The 14,478-nt window shown below is 35.8% G+C and overlaps 1 long non-coding RNA gene across 3 annotated transcripts in view; it reads right to left on the bottom strand.

The window, feature by feature from the left end:
- Window positions 1-4,436: 4,436 nt before the first annotated feature.
- LOC106499312 (uncharacterized) overlaps window positions 4,437-14,478 on the bottom strand; it is a 46,644-nt gene continuing 36,602 nt past the window's right edge. For 2 of the 3 annotated variants that reach the window (XR_001295151.2, XR_010884548.1), the window contains exons 5-6: window positions 12,390-12,491; window positions 4,437-4,658 (exon numbers count right to left, since the gene is read on the bottom strand). This is a non-coding gene — a long non-coding RNA (uncharacterized lncRNA). The remainder of the gene's footprint in view (window positions 4,659-12,389; window positions 12,492-14,478) is intronic. The other variant, XR_001295154.2, reaches the window with a different exon arrangement.

Here is a 14,478-nt window from a genome sequence, read left to right as displayed (position 1 = left end):
GTAATTCTGATAATGAACAAAGTGGACTTTGTAAAATTTCACTGTTCTCTGAACAACACATGGTGTCATAAGTCCCAGAAATAAAATGTCAAAGTGAAAGACTGAAGCAGTTAATGGTCTCACCAGAACTGTGAATTTGAACATGTAGAGAAAAAACAAAGAAGATATTACAGCTATTAAAGATAGATATTAAGAGATAGATAATAAAAGAGATTCACTGGTAAGCAATAAGTGTCAACAAATAAGACTAGTCAGAGAGCAATTTCATATGTGTTAGTAGCTTGTTTTGAATCACTGGGTGCACTATGAAATAACCTTACATACCATAAAAAAATCACTGGTCCCATACAAAATTAAATAAATAAGACATGCAATTTTAAATGAGGAGTTGAGAAAAGTGACAGAAACATCAGACATCCATTTTAAATGATTTATGAGTGATCTAAGGCTGAAGAAACAACCCTGCAATTTAGGAGATACGAACTAATGACTTAAAGAAGTTCAGAATTGAAAATGATTAAATTAGTACATCTTAAGAAGTTATCATCTGTCAGCTATGACACACTAACTGATTTTGTCACACGCCTGCATTCACCAACAAGTGTATTTGTTTCAAGCTCAAAATTCAGTATTTTGCAACATATAGGTAATTTATCTGTTTTATAATCCTTAAATAGAAAGAACAATAACCATGATTTGCTTTCACTGAGTTCTTCAGAACCCTTCTGATGTCAGTAGCGTTTTTGTAGCTGTTGCTAAAGGCTGGGCTTGGCCACAATAACTTTTGCTAAAGGTCACCAGAAAGTTCTGATTCAGAAGTTCCTAGATGCCTGGCCATTCTCATCCTCACTGTGACATCCAGTCACCTACCTACATTGCCTCACATATTGCTAGCTATGGAGCAGAACCAGTGAAAATCTTCAATTATCAGTTCTTCCTTCTTATCAGTAATTTTCTTCAGATGCCTTCCTTGTTATTGATTATTGCTTGATGAAGGTTCTGACTCAGATGTAAGCCAAAAATCAAAGGGTAGGCTAGAACTAGGCTCTCTGATCTCCCATGACTAAAGATTCATATTTAACCATTAAAGTAGAGGCGGCATTTTACAGCCAAAATCATTTTTCCTTATTATGATAACATATATGACCTCCTTTTAGCATTTTTAATGGTATATGTACTTTAAATGGGGAAAATAATCACAGAACTGTACAAAGTCACTCTGCCAGATGCTGATGTAGTAGAAGAGCCCAGGGATATAATATACTGGAAGCCACAATTCATCTAGGAAGCCAACCTGGAAAACCTGAGTAATGCTGTGGGTAAGGCTGGAGTTCAAATGTCTGTCTTTTTTCCAAAGAAAAAATCTGGAATTTTTAAGAGCTTCATATATCAACATGTGCTCTGAAAATGCTGTGAACTTTTATGTGGTACTTTCTGGTCTGTTTTTTAAGTAACCTCAGTTTGAGTGGAGACATGGCTCTTGATTTCTGTCTATAAAAGATGACTAATTTCATTTTAGTGAGAAATGTGCATTTTTGAGAAAATTATTCTGTGTGTTTTGCATCAACTGTCCACACAGAGATGGGAATTATTAATCATTATAGCACTCCGCTGCACACAAAAAGATTCATTTAACAGATGTAAGATTTAAGTAAAATTCTCCACTCATAATGAAAAGTTTGGAGCAAATCCAGTACAAGGAAAATAAAATTAATAGAAGGAATCAACACAGACCATATCAAAGGAAGAAACTGGAAGAAGTGTCCTAAACCTCCTTCTCGGTCTTCCCTTCCTAGGAGAACAGTGGGCAACCTTTGGGAAGAATGAATACTGTCTGCTTCCTGAGGGGGGAAAAAAAAAAAAAAAATAGACCAGGAAAGTGGTTAGCCCTCGCCTTTGGAAAGCTGACTCTAGCCAAACATTATTTGCACAGAACAACAAAAATGGAAATGAAAATCCTACACAGCATCACAATGCCTATAAAGGGTCATTCTTCTGTCTGGCTTCCACTAGTGATAAGATTTACAGTCTTAGAGATGAGAATTTCACTTGTGTAAAAGTTAAAAGCTTTTTATAACCTGATGCAAAATCTACTGAAACAACTAGAAAGTTCTTTAACTTCAACAGAAATTGGATCAGAACTTTGTTGACTTAGAGGATGAAAAACTAAATGTTGTGTACTACACTTTTTTCCTGGATAGAGCACACAAAAAAAACACACAAATGAGAGCTCTTCAACTTTTTAGTAAATGAAGATAAAAATCCCTACAGGAAGAAAATACCTTTAAATGATCAAAATATTACCTCATCTCTCAAAACGTTATTAAAATACCATTCCCATACTGTCAGTTGGTCATCTCACCACCAACTAGGAAAATATGAGTAAATGGAACATTTCATTTGCAGTCTCACTACACAGCTAAAAATACAGTAACAGGTTGTAATTCTTTAGAGATAATATATAGTTGTAATATATACTGAGGCTACTTTTTGGTTCTAACATATTTCTAAAATAGACTGTTTCCATTTTTAAACCAAGCTATTACAGTTTTAATATATTTTATGTTACTGATATCAGAATATGCTTACAGAACTGCTGACTTTATCTTATTTTGTGGAAGTGCTTAGAAGTCAAAGATTACGTCATAACAGCATTATGGTAAGAACAGGAAATTGAGATAGTGCCTGTCACAGATAACAGAGATTGCAAACAACAGATAGAGAACTGCAAAGTAATAATCAGATACGGTAATAAGCAATTTGAAGTCAGAGCTAATCCCTTGACTAACTATTGTTGCGTATGTGGAGAGATCACTGTACTACTGGTTTAAGGAGAGTTATAAAGATGGGCAGCAGGATTTTTTACAGGATGCTTCCATCAATGACAGAAGCTTAGGGGAAAGCAAAGAGCTTGCTGCAAACAAAGTGGTCAAGTTGTACATAACTGGTAGAGAAGAGATGTCAGAGAGCTAGAAATATATTAGTTAGCAAATAATATGCAAAAAGTTGGACCATCAGTCATATTAAAAGTGAAGATAGGATTTTATTAACAACAATGAATGTAGAGTTTAAAGCTTATTATAACTTTCCCTTGATAAGTAAAATTTAGCTGAGACAAAATTTCTGTTTGATGGAAACATCTGAACTACAAGTTAAGTAGGAAAATGAAAGAGCACTTTGTGCCTTCTATTTGAAAGTAAGCAGAAAATACCAGAAATATGAACTGGAAGAATGCAGTCTTGTAAATATTTAAAGGAATAGAAAATACTAGGTACTCTAGAACAACCTCAGAAATTAGATAACAGTAGTCAACTTTCACTGGAAACGTGTTTACCAAGTCATACATCTATTTCCACACTTGGGAAATTGGTGTGGAACATGCTTATTCCTTACAGAAACAGAAATGCTTTAGTTATTTTCTTAAAACAGATAAGATATTTTTTGCTGATACTTTTAAGAAAAAAAAAAAAAAAAGATATAATGCTTATCTAGCCAGAGCAAAGTTACCATTGCATTGCACACTAGGATTACAAATTTCCAGAAATGTCAGCAAACGTATGCATCTGAAGTAAAAGTAGAATTTTCATAATTTATTCATATAAATAAGATCCAATACATCACAGTGAGGTTTTATATTGTCACATACAATATGTTAATTCATATGCGTCATTGTCAGTTCAATAGAAGACACCAACTAAACTGGTACATTTTAATGCCCAGATGGGGCAATCGAGGGCTATTTATTACAGTTATTCCTTGGTTTGAGGATAAAATATTGTCTCAAGTCAACTTAACGGAATGAGATGGAAAAGAATCATGGGCTGAACTCTTAAGTTACTCCATTCTCTTTGTACACCAGTAGCAACTTTGCCAGAACGGGTCTCACCACGTCTTCAATGCTGTAATATTAATTACTTAATATAATTATTAAACAGTCATTACTTCCTCACCACTTAAGTAATGACAGTTTATGAAATATAACTGTCAAATGGACAATGCAAATACCTAGATCCTCTCTCATTCCTAGATTGCATATTCCAACCCTACAAACTCATTTGAAAAAAGGGAATGTCAGACAGAAAATATCTTCACTAAATAGAAATGGATTAAATTAATACTGTGACATGGACTACAAATGGGAGTAATTTGGAGAGAAACATTCCAGAAGTAATCTCTACAACTGACAAGACACTTTGCACTTTGCTTGCAGTAAAATAGGCTTTTGACTATAAGACATACTGTGCTGTCATTGAATTGAGTCTGCAAAATGTACACAACTATGTCTGTAACATGATATACACTCACTTCTTCTGGTGCAACTCATTTGTTTCTTCTTTTGTTAATTTTGTGGAGGACTTTTTTTAAAGTGGTGGTGGGGATCATGACGTTTGCCAAATAGCTCGAGTTTGCTGAAATTCCCATTTCTACAAACCAAATAGAAAACAGTGGATATAAACCATCATGTAAACTCATAAAAAAACTCCAAGTCCATAGCCAGTCACTAGCTCCTTTTAGAGAACGATGACATGAAGTTGAGATGCTGCTGATACTTCTATACCTTCTTGAGTCCCAGTGTTCCCATTCTAAGTCATGTTCTTCAGCCATGAGCTTTTGCTGTGTACTCAGATGCGGTAAGTGGGTGTGTTGCATACTCTAGTCTATTCTCAATTAGGGGAAAAGTAATTTTATGATAAAATTTTACATCACATTTTATATCACAGATAACGCGGATTGCATTTTCTTTAAAAAATAAAATACAAACCAGAAAAACACATGTACAGTAGGTCACACTGATCTCTTATTTCTACCATTCATTACCATGGTTTTCCAAATTACTCAGAGAAAAGAGGCAGGCAGAGGTCACAATGAAGGACCTTTCTTGCTAAGAACACAGTTTCATACTTCTATTACAGTTATAGCACAGGAGAATAATAAGAAGTTTCAGGTTCCTTCTATATCCTCTTAAAATTTAGTCTGTTTGACTCCGTGTTCTAGAAATGTTTCCATACTTCCATGGATTCTCTTGTTTTTTTTCCAGTTATTTCTTCTAATGGAAACATTAGTTTAGCATTCTATTCAATTAAAGCAATGTTTCAATTCTTTCACTGTTGGTATTTTTTCTTTCCAAAGAGATTTTTTTTCTCAATTCTACTAAGCTAAAGTCTGACTGTTTCACTTTTCTTCACATTCTCCCTTGTCTGAGGACTTAGTACAATTTTCATTTATGAACATAAATATTTTCACATCAGGGATCAATTAATATCATTTCAGTTTGATGGAAGATAGGTAATGTGGTGGGAAGGGGGTGAAATAGAGGTATTTAACATACTATTCAACTGTGTAGTTGCCATATGCTTGGAGATGAATGTGGCTAACAGAAAATTTGGGGAGTAACTACAGCAATTTTGAATTGGTTTATGTTTTGTTTTTATTATTATAACTGAGCACTGGAGCGTGTAAACACAAAAACATTTTCCCTGTTATAAAGGGCCTATGTACATAAAATTAAACTGACTAAAAGTAATTACCTCTGTACCAAAACCAGTTATGAAATAAGCTATGAAATTGTTGCTTCTAACTGTATCCATGTTCCTCAAAGCCTCCCTGGGCTTTCATTGGAAGAAAGTTATCTTCTTTCAATGAAAACAAAAATGACAGATGTGATATTTTGGCCAGGTCCTCTCCTTCAGTGCTGCTAATGCCAGCACTGATGTCTTCCTTTTCCTATTAAGGGTTGACATGGAGGACTTACCTATAACTTGTTCAAACTTTTCAGATGAGACTTTTGCTATTTACACTATGGCAAATTTATGCAGGTATTTTATTTTGTATTAAAGAATATGACAAATATATACCCTGAAAAAAATTCTATATAAAATACTGACTGAAAAAAGGAGAGTGATACAGTGTGGTAGAGAGATGGTAATTAGTTGTCTTGTTTTCTTTAAAATACAAGAACTAGGCGAAACTAAATTATCAAGGGATATGCTCAAAACTAAAGGAGAAACCTCTACACATAGCAGATTGTTAACTGTGGAACTCATTGCAGCAGGACACTTCAGATGCCAAAAGCTTGTGTGTTTTCAAAATGGGCTTTTATAAATTAATAGCAGAAAAATCCATCAAAATCTATTAAACAAAAAGATACTACCTTTGATCTCACATAGTTTTAAGCATTTAAATGAAACATTTAAACCAAGAGCTTGCTTTCTGTGTGCTCCTCTATGATCAACAGAGATAAACAGGAACCTCTAGAGCACAATTTGAACTGCAGGTAGGCTTTGGTTAGGTTACCTATAATAACTCCAAGTCAACATGTATAATCACCTCCAAATTGAGCATCCCAGTGAAGGAATTAACCCAGGGTCCCTAACCCTGAATTCTATTATATATCAAGGTTACCCTTGTAACAGTAGTACTGGCAGAACATGCTGGCATCATGCTTCACATCCCTGGGGCCATTAAAAGTAAAGCTAGCCACCCTTAGCTTCCACAACACAGAATAACATTTCCCTGGCAAAGTTATGCCAAAAGCTATTTGAGCCCATGGATCAAAAAGAGCCAAGAATTCTCTACAGTTCTCCCAAAGGTAAAACACAGAACCTTACTCAGAGATCAGTTTTGGTCACTGCCACAAAACATGTCCCTTCCTACTTTACCCAAACTCCTCTCTTTCATACGCACTTCAACAGGTTGAACTTTTATCATTTTTGTATTCATTACAGCAAGGACTTGATATCAAGTAATTTTACATACTAACAACTTACTTCCTTATGATATAAAGTATCTTGAAAAAGATAACACAAGACAGCAGACTGAAGTAATTTTAAGTAATTAGTGACTAGCCAAAATATTTTGCCTATGAATAATTAGCACAGCATAACTACAAAATCTGTTAAGATTCCCACAGGTTGCATTTCTATTATAGTTACAGCAGTCGTAAGTAGGATACTCTGAGAATTAGCTATATTGCAATAGTTTGCTTTAACTAAATATGCACAGTTTTACAGAAATGGCTGTTCTTTTGATAAAGCAATTTAGCAAATTACTATTTAACCAAATATTTTCTAAAAAAATCTTTTAAGTATTACAAAACTTGCTTTTTGATTAAGCCGTATCAAATCTTCTTTTGCATTTTGAAAAAAAAAAAATCACTACAGTCCTTCTGCAGCAATGTTAATTGGTTTCTACAGCTCACTTCTTATAAGTAACTTTTCAAAAACAAAGCAGGATAGACCCCTGTGAGACAAGCAACATATTACAAAAACAACTTGGTCTTTCACTATAATACATCCTTGTAGACGATAAAATTGGTAAACAGTCTTAGAATTATGAAAGATATTTATAGGGCTATTCAGTCTGACAGGAGCAGTCCAGAAATTAAAACCATGTAAAATGTAAAAGAGAATGATCTGTGGCATACGGCAAAGAGGACCGTCATCTTAAATTGCACCTATCTATCTATGTTTGCTAAAGATATTAAGATGGGGCACAAAGTACCACATGAATCAGCATGGAACAGCAAGCAAATCTGCACAGTTGAAATGGTCTCAGGAGTAAAGCAGAAGTCTCAAGGCTAAAGCAATTTGTGCCAGTGACAATCTGACATGATAGTCAGACTTTTTACAGAACAATCTTCATCTCAAACCTTTTTAACTGGCTGAAATATAAGCTCATCAGAAAAATGATTTGGACTACTGGGCACAAACACCTAAGCAAGGCCTAGTATTTTCAACAAAACAAATTATAACCAGTCAGAAAGACTCTAAATGAGGTAAATTGAAATAGCTGTCTCTTCTGTTTGCTTTAGATAAGAAAGGATTCAAATCACTTAATAGCTGGTCTGTTGATTTTTTTTAATTCACTTTAAAAGATTGAATTGCTTCATTTTTGCATTTTCAAACAATAAAGTGTCATAATTTTAGCAAAAACTTTTACTGTTGTTTTCCCATGCCAACTCTAAAGATTCAAACAGTGTTTTTATGTAAGCTGTCCTGTCTTTGCATGGCAAAAAGTTTCTCATCTCTGGTTTGTTCAGATCATGATGACAAATCAGCTGTCCAAATGTCCCTCATAAGTATTATGAGTCTGCTGGAAGCTAACATTTTGAAGAGATAAGTCTTATATTTAATAATATTGAACAGGTTGGATATTGTTACTGGAAGAAAAAAGTTTTAAATGGTAATATTAATAGTGTTTAAGCGCAATTACTATTTAGAAGGGGTGTCTACATTAAAGACTATTATAGGCCTGTGGAAACACATGGAAAGTTCTCCCTGTATTACAGAGTTTCTCTATTCTAGCATAATTTTACATAGCGGGTTAAAAATAAATTATATAACCACAGTTTTTAATATCTTTTTTTGACCAGTTGATCTAAACAAATCTAGACCTTAGTAGAAAAAATTTAGCACACATTTAAACTTATTTTGTTACTGGAATCAAAACTGTGAAGAATTAAGCAGAAGCCTGTAAGAGATCGAGGATAATTGTGCTCAGAGGAGCATAGAAAATGATCCATTTTCTCTTCATGTTCCCAGTGTTCTATGAAGCAAGATATCATTTTCTAACCAGAGTTTGGTTTCATAAATTCATTGTCATAATTACATTTAGACAGAATTTTCACCTACAGTTCATTTTTAGGTAAAGTCAGTTCACAAACAGGTGGTCACCATTTTGAACTGTTTTAGTCACTTGCTCAGTCTTTGGTACAGAAAGGGACACACAGATGCGCCATTTCAAGGTTGTTAGTACAGACCAACACTGACATCTGGTGCCAGCAAAACCATTTTACACTGGGGCAAAGATTCAACTTTAGAGCTCACTGAAAAGTTGCTCGTTTGATGCTAAGATATATCAGTACCTCCTATCCAGCACCAAGATACATCAGAGATTGACTATAGGGAAAAGAAATGAAACTAAAAATACCAAGGATATACTTAAAACCAGGAGAAGAAAGTGAGAGTACATTCACAGTATTTTTTTGCAATGCACTTTTTCCAAAGTAATAGTATTGGCTGTCATATCTCAAAATAATTTTAGCTGCTGCCAAAATAGGGAGATCACCATTTCTGTGAGAACAGTATTAACATGGTCTTTGCCAGATACAGGATGTGCAGAACTTGCATACCAGAAAAGCACAAGTTGTATTCTGACCATAACTGTTCAGACTGTGGCTGCCATGAGTTACTCTGGTTGTACTGCTACAATCGCTGTACGCCATATTCTGTAGGCTAGGGAATCACTCTGTGCCAGGACTTTTGGCTACTTGTCTAAGACAAATTGCCCCTAAGCAAAGGGGCATTCCATATCAATATGTCGAGCAAATTAGGATATGGGGCCTAGAAGTTTCATGTGCACAGCTAATATCCATTTTCTTGCAGGACATAGCCTATCACTACCAGGAAATCCAAAGACAGGCTAACAAACCAGAGAAGATAATCCCAATTGTAATTCAATGAGTTTCTTTCAACACTGTGAAGAATCAATTACAAAAGAGTAAAATGGCTCTTATCTAATATGGAACTAAAGCGATACTATACTTCCTTCTGCTAACAACTACTAGCTCAAACGTCTCTGTGAAAGATTCACAAACCTGCCACAGTTACAAGCCAACCTCACTTTTCTTTCAGGCAACTGGCCAACAGAGAACCGTTTCCAAAGCGTAACTGTTCTGTGCATCAAAACACTTTGCAACATGTTCTCATTCCCGTAAGGTACTCTGTAGCCAGCAGACTGTTGTAATAATATTATTTGCAAGAACAGACATGGAAAATAATTGCTTTTTATTATTGCATCTTTGTGCCAGTGCATACAGAGTCCTAACTCACCAGATGTTTCTTATTTCTCTTCCTCTAAACTGCACTGTGGCTTGTAGCATTTCTAGCACTTGGAGGTTTCAGACAAAGAGCCTTCTGTGTTACTCTAAGAAATCAAAAAAAAAAAAGTATTTAAGATTGTCTTGAAAAAACTTTGCTTATAAGAGTAAAGGTTGATTCTGAGCTCCTAACTGCACCAAGCCTCCATACAAAGTGAACAGTTTGGGTCACTCCCCAGCTCCTTAAAGAACATGGAAGCAGCAATAAGCTCTGGAAATTCCATGAATGGAAAAGCATCCACTATGTAAAGTTTTGAGGTTTTGGCTTTGTTCTGTTTTTTAATTAAAGCAGTGAAAAATATTGAAATCCTCAGACTACATAGGGCCATATATTTTGCACAGAAAAATACATTAAATTATACTGTTTTTTTTGGAGGGGGGTTGTGGGTTTTTTTTAGCATGTAGGGGGTGGGGTGCATGACAGCATGACACAACTAATACCTCACATTCCAGCTGAAATACTCTTTGTCTAGTCAGTGTAAAGTGTAACAGATCAGTTTTCATTTCATCTTAACTGAGAAGGCAAAATCTTTTTAAAGTACCACAGCTGCTTCAGAAGCAGATGTGTGACTGAAGTTTTTGATTTTCCTACCTGCAAGAGATGTCAGTACATTTCAGTTCTCTAATCCTTAACAAACAGCAGCTTCTGCTATAAGAAAATATGGGCCAATATAGAAGGTAAACAGTTTAAAGCAATTGATTTTACAGACTACTTTGGGAATTCAGTATGCAGCAATTACAAGAACAGTACTTGACTTATGGATGTTTTTTAAGCCTTATATTTGATGTTTACATCACTTTTGAAAATGAATCATAAATACTTCTAAATCTTTACCCAAGCCACTAATTCAAAGGATGCGAAACAACATAAAGACAGTGTAACTCTCATTCTTTGGATAATAGATAGGACAGAGTAAAATCACTAGAAGAGGGGAATGAAAGAAATCCAAGCACAGTAGCACACCACTGGGGCAAGAGGCAATGGCAAATGAAGAAACTCCCACAGCTATTGCAAAAGCTCATCATGCAGTTTACAATTTAAAATAATGCAACACGGCAGAAAGTACACAGAGATCTAAACCAATCCGTCCTCTTTGGTTTATTTGCTATCCTACTTCTGGATTTTCATCAAAGCAACAGATTATTACACCAGGATGGATCATTTGTTTTCTTACTGAATGACCTGCACTATAAGCAGGGAAACACAGCTGACTGCTTAAACACTTGTCTAACTACGAAATGTTCCAGTTGCATCCTCATTGCCAAAAAAACTCATATTTTTGAATTATGCCTTTACTCACAGACTGCTTATTGACTTTTATATCTTTACAACTACTACTAAGTATAAACAATGGGAAATAAACACGGGTAGCTGGGTTCCCATGATTCTCCAGCATAGTTAAACCTCCATAGGGGTTCAAAATATTGAACAATAAAATACTGAACTACAAATTCATACTTGTTTTTATATTCTTGCAATTTCATATGCATCTTTTCTGCCCATATGCACAGAAATTTAGGAACCACCATTGCACAATTTCTTCGAAGTAAACAGAATCATAGCCAATTTTAAGACTTTGATATAGTCACTCCTGACCATTTTTAGGTCTCATTGCTGCTGCCTTCTCTTTTTTCTCCTTTTCCTGCCCTCCCCTCAATTAGGAAAACTGCCCCCTCCCTTCCTTACACCCCAGCCTGTAATTTCTAAATACTTTAAAAAAAATGCCTCTTCATTTTACTGCTGCCAAGCTCCAACAAGTCTAATGCAAAGTCCCAGTTAGTAGGCCTGGAGCCTTATGTGCAATGGTGGAATGTTTCAGCAGTTAAAACTGTCTTTTTTAAAAGGCCAGGTTCTAAGTTTAAAAAGACTATATTTAGAAGAAGGCAAACTACGGCAGCATTTTTTTCAATTGCTTCCTAGTACAGAAGTGATGACCGGGGAAAATTTGTAGCGATCTCCTGTGCCCACAGATGAAGGTGAAGCTGACACTAAAAAGACTGAACACAGGAGGGTACAGAATTCAGGTACTGTTTCTGAAAGGCACGTGCAATTAAGAGTTCATACAAACGCTAAACCATAATGTGTAGCTGCTCATCCCACAGCCACATGGTCAACTTCTGTTGTGAGGGCAGGACTTGTGGAAATAAAAGCATCCAATGTCCTGATACCTACGTATAGCACCAGATGTCTATTTGCTAATTTCAGCCAGGTAATATTAAGAAAACGTTGAATTCTAGTTTTCTCATCAGTCCCTCAGAAATACAGTGCTTCTCTCATTCTTTATGGGTAAGAGGGGATTGTTAGTAGGTCCTTATAACCCCAGATCTCTTGAAAATGATTGTAAGAAGTGTGGGGGCTGCTTGTGTTATTCCACAGGCATTTCCAAAACATCTTAAGCCTCTGAGGACCTAATATTGAACTGTCTTCAGTTTTCAAATAAATTGACTAGAAAAAAATATAATATTGTCTGTAGCACAAAGGCTAAACTTTTTTAATGAATACAAAATTGACCTTGCGTGCATCTGTATCCTTGAAGAATTTCCACTCAAGAAAGTTGTCCAAGCTTGCTTCTTTTCCAAGTCTTTCTCACTGTGGTATCTGTACCAAACACAACTATTGTAATAAATGATACTTGTTAGTTGATCTTCCATCTCTTCAAATCTGCTGCAATAAAAAAGTTTTCTTAAGTTTTCTTACCAATGGTATTTGCTTTAAAATTTTCAGTTCTGCATGGCCATTCCTATCCAGTGCTGCTTGGAAACCACCTAATTTTCTTTGCAGGCTGAGCTGACAGTCTCGGATCCACACCATAAAGGCTACTCTCCCAAATGGCACTCTCACCGAGGGCTTCAGCAAAGGTAACAAGCAGGGGATGGCCCAAGCAGACCGAAATACTACCTGATATGGGTATGCTGCCATGGTAGAGGCAGGATGCCAGCGTGAAACTTTTACCACCACTATTAGTCAATGGCATGAAAGTGTTGCAAAGACAAGATTCAAGCTTCTGTTACCATCAGCCAGAATTTTTCATAGGCACTATAAAAGACAATTTATTGTTGTTCATTTTGTAACCTCTGTAGTGGGACAGTCAAGTTCTGAATAAAATTTTTTTAAACAAAATATACAAGTGGTGTCCAAAAGAATGCATAAGAACAATTATAAGCATCCTGAGACCAACTTCTGTCTACTGCACTTATTTTTTAACACAGTCTTATCAGTTTCAGTTAAACACGAACTCAATACAAACAGTAAAAATCTGTTCCCATTTATGGGTTTTCCATGAATCTCACTGGGACACGATTTTAGCCCTAAATGTAGCTCCCTAATATCAGCGGTTCCATGGAAATTCCAAAAAACACACACACACAATTTTCTAGCATTGTAGATGGACTTCTAGATGGGTTTTTAGGGTAGTATAGCTCAAGCTCCCTATACAACAGCTCACTCTACCTTGTATGCATTTATAGGAGTCTCTAGCTTGCTTAGAACTAAACCTGAAGTTTCGGCTCTAGAGATGTGGGAATTCTGTGCCAGTCCTCAAAGTCTGGGGTCCTGAAACTCCATGTGATGCTATGTGGATTGCAAATAATAGCAAACCTCAAACCCTGAGGAGGAGCATCTTCCAGTCATGCTATCTTCAAAAGTTAACCGTGTGCAAAGAAATTATTCCAGTATCTCTACCATATATATCACCTACCTTGCTCAACCTCATAAATAAGTTAGGTTCTCGGATTTGTTTCCAGAGCTCTGCTGATTCCTTACAGCCACTTACAAGCAGCTATTTTCTCTGAGTACTTACTCAAAACAGATCCTAAAAATGCAAAGATCATCTGCCTTCAAAACCTTCTATTAACAGACCCATACATTCCCTGACGCATAACCGTTCAGTGGTAGTTTCTTTTACAAGGGCATGTAAATCTATAAAAGATTACCAGGAAAACCAAGAGTTTGTTGCTCTTGCAAGCTTTGTACCCATAAGTTAGAGACATATAGCTCTCCAGTGTAAACTATTAAAAAAACCCCTTATACTTGTAGCAAAAAACAGGAGCGAAACAGTATTTACATATGTTCAAAAAAAATCCTTGAAAACTGATAAGAGTATATCTATCTAAACTGCTGAGTATTTTCCTGTTAATTTGCATGAAAACAGGAGGGCTGACTGTAGCAATGTACATGTCACCTCATTGCTGGTAGTAATGGAAACAATCATTTGCTATGCGAGAAGCTTATTGCATGGTAAACTGAATGGTGGGGATGAAAGTCTGGAGTGTTTGAAAAGTGAAGACATGCCCAGAAAACTTCATTGTACGTCCATGTACACACATTGACAAATAGAGATTAGCTAGGGTTGTCCTAGGTGTGACTTCCTAGATGGTTAGAGAAAGTATTTCTTTCCATCCCTCTTCACAGCTGTCCTTTCTAAAACAGAGTTCTAGCATGCTTCAAAAAATTAGACATACAATACTAGATTTTCTGCCATTACCATTCATTCATTCCTCCTGCTTTATTCCCTGACATGTGACACAACAGTCTGAAGAAAAAGGGGCTGTTTCATGTGGTATCTGTTGCAGGATATGAAAATTTAGTAAACAATGAATTT

This window comes from Apteryx mantelli, chromosome 6 (genome assembly GCF_036417845.1).
Source record: "Apteryx mantelli isolate bAptMan1 chromosome 6, bAptMan1.hap1, whole genome shotgun sequence".
Lineage (NCBI taxonomy): Eukaryota > Metazoa > Chordata > Aves > Apterygiformes > Apterygidae > Apteryx > Apteryx mantelli.
Note: the sequence above shows the minus strand (reverse complement) of the source record. Positions and strands in the feature narration are given on the sequence as shown.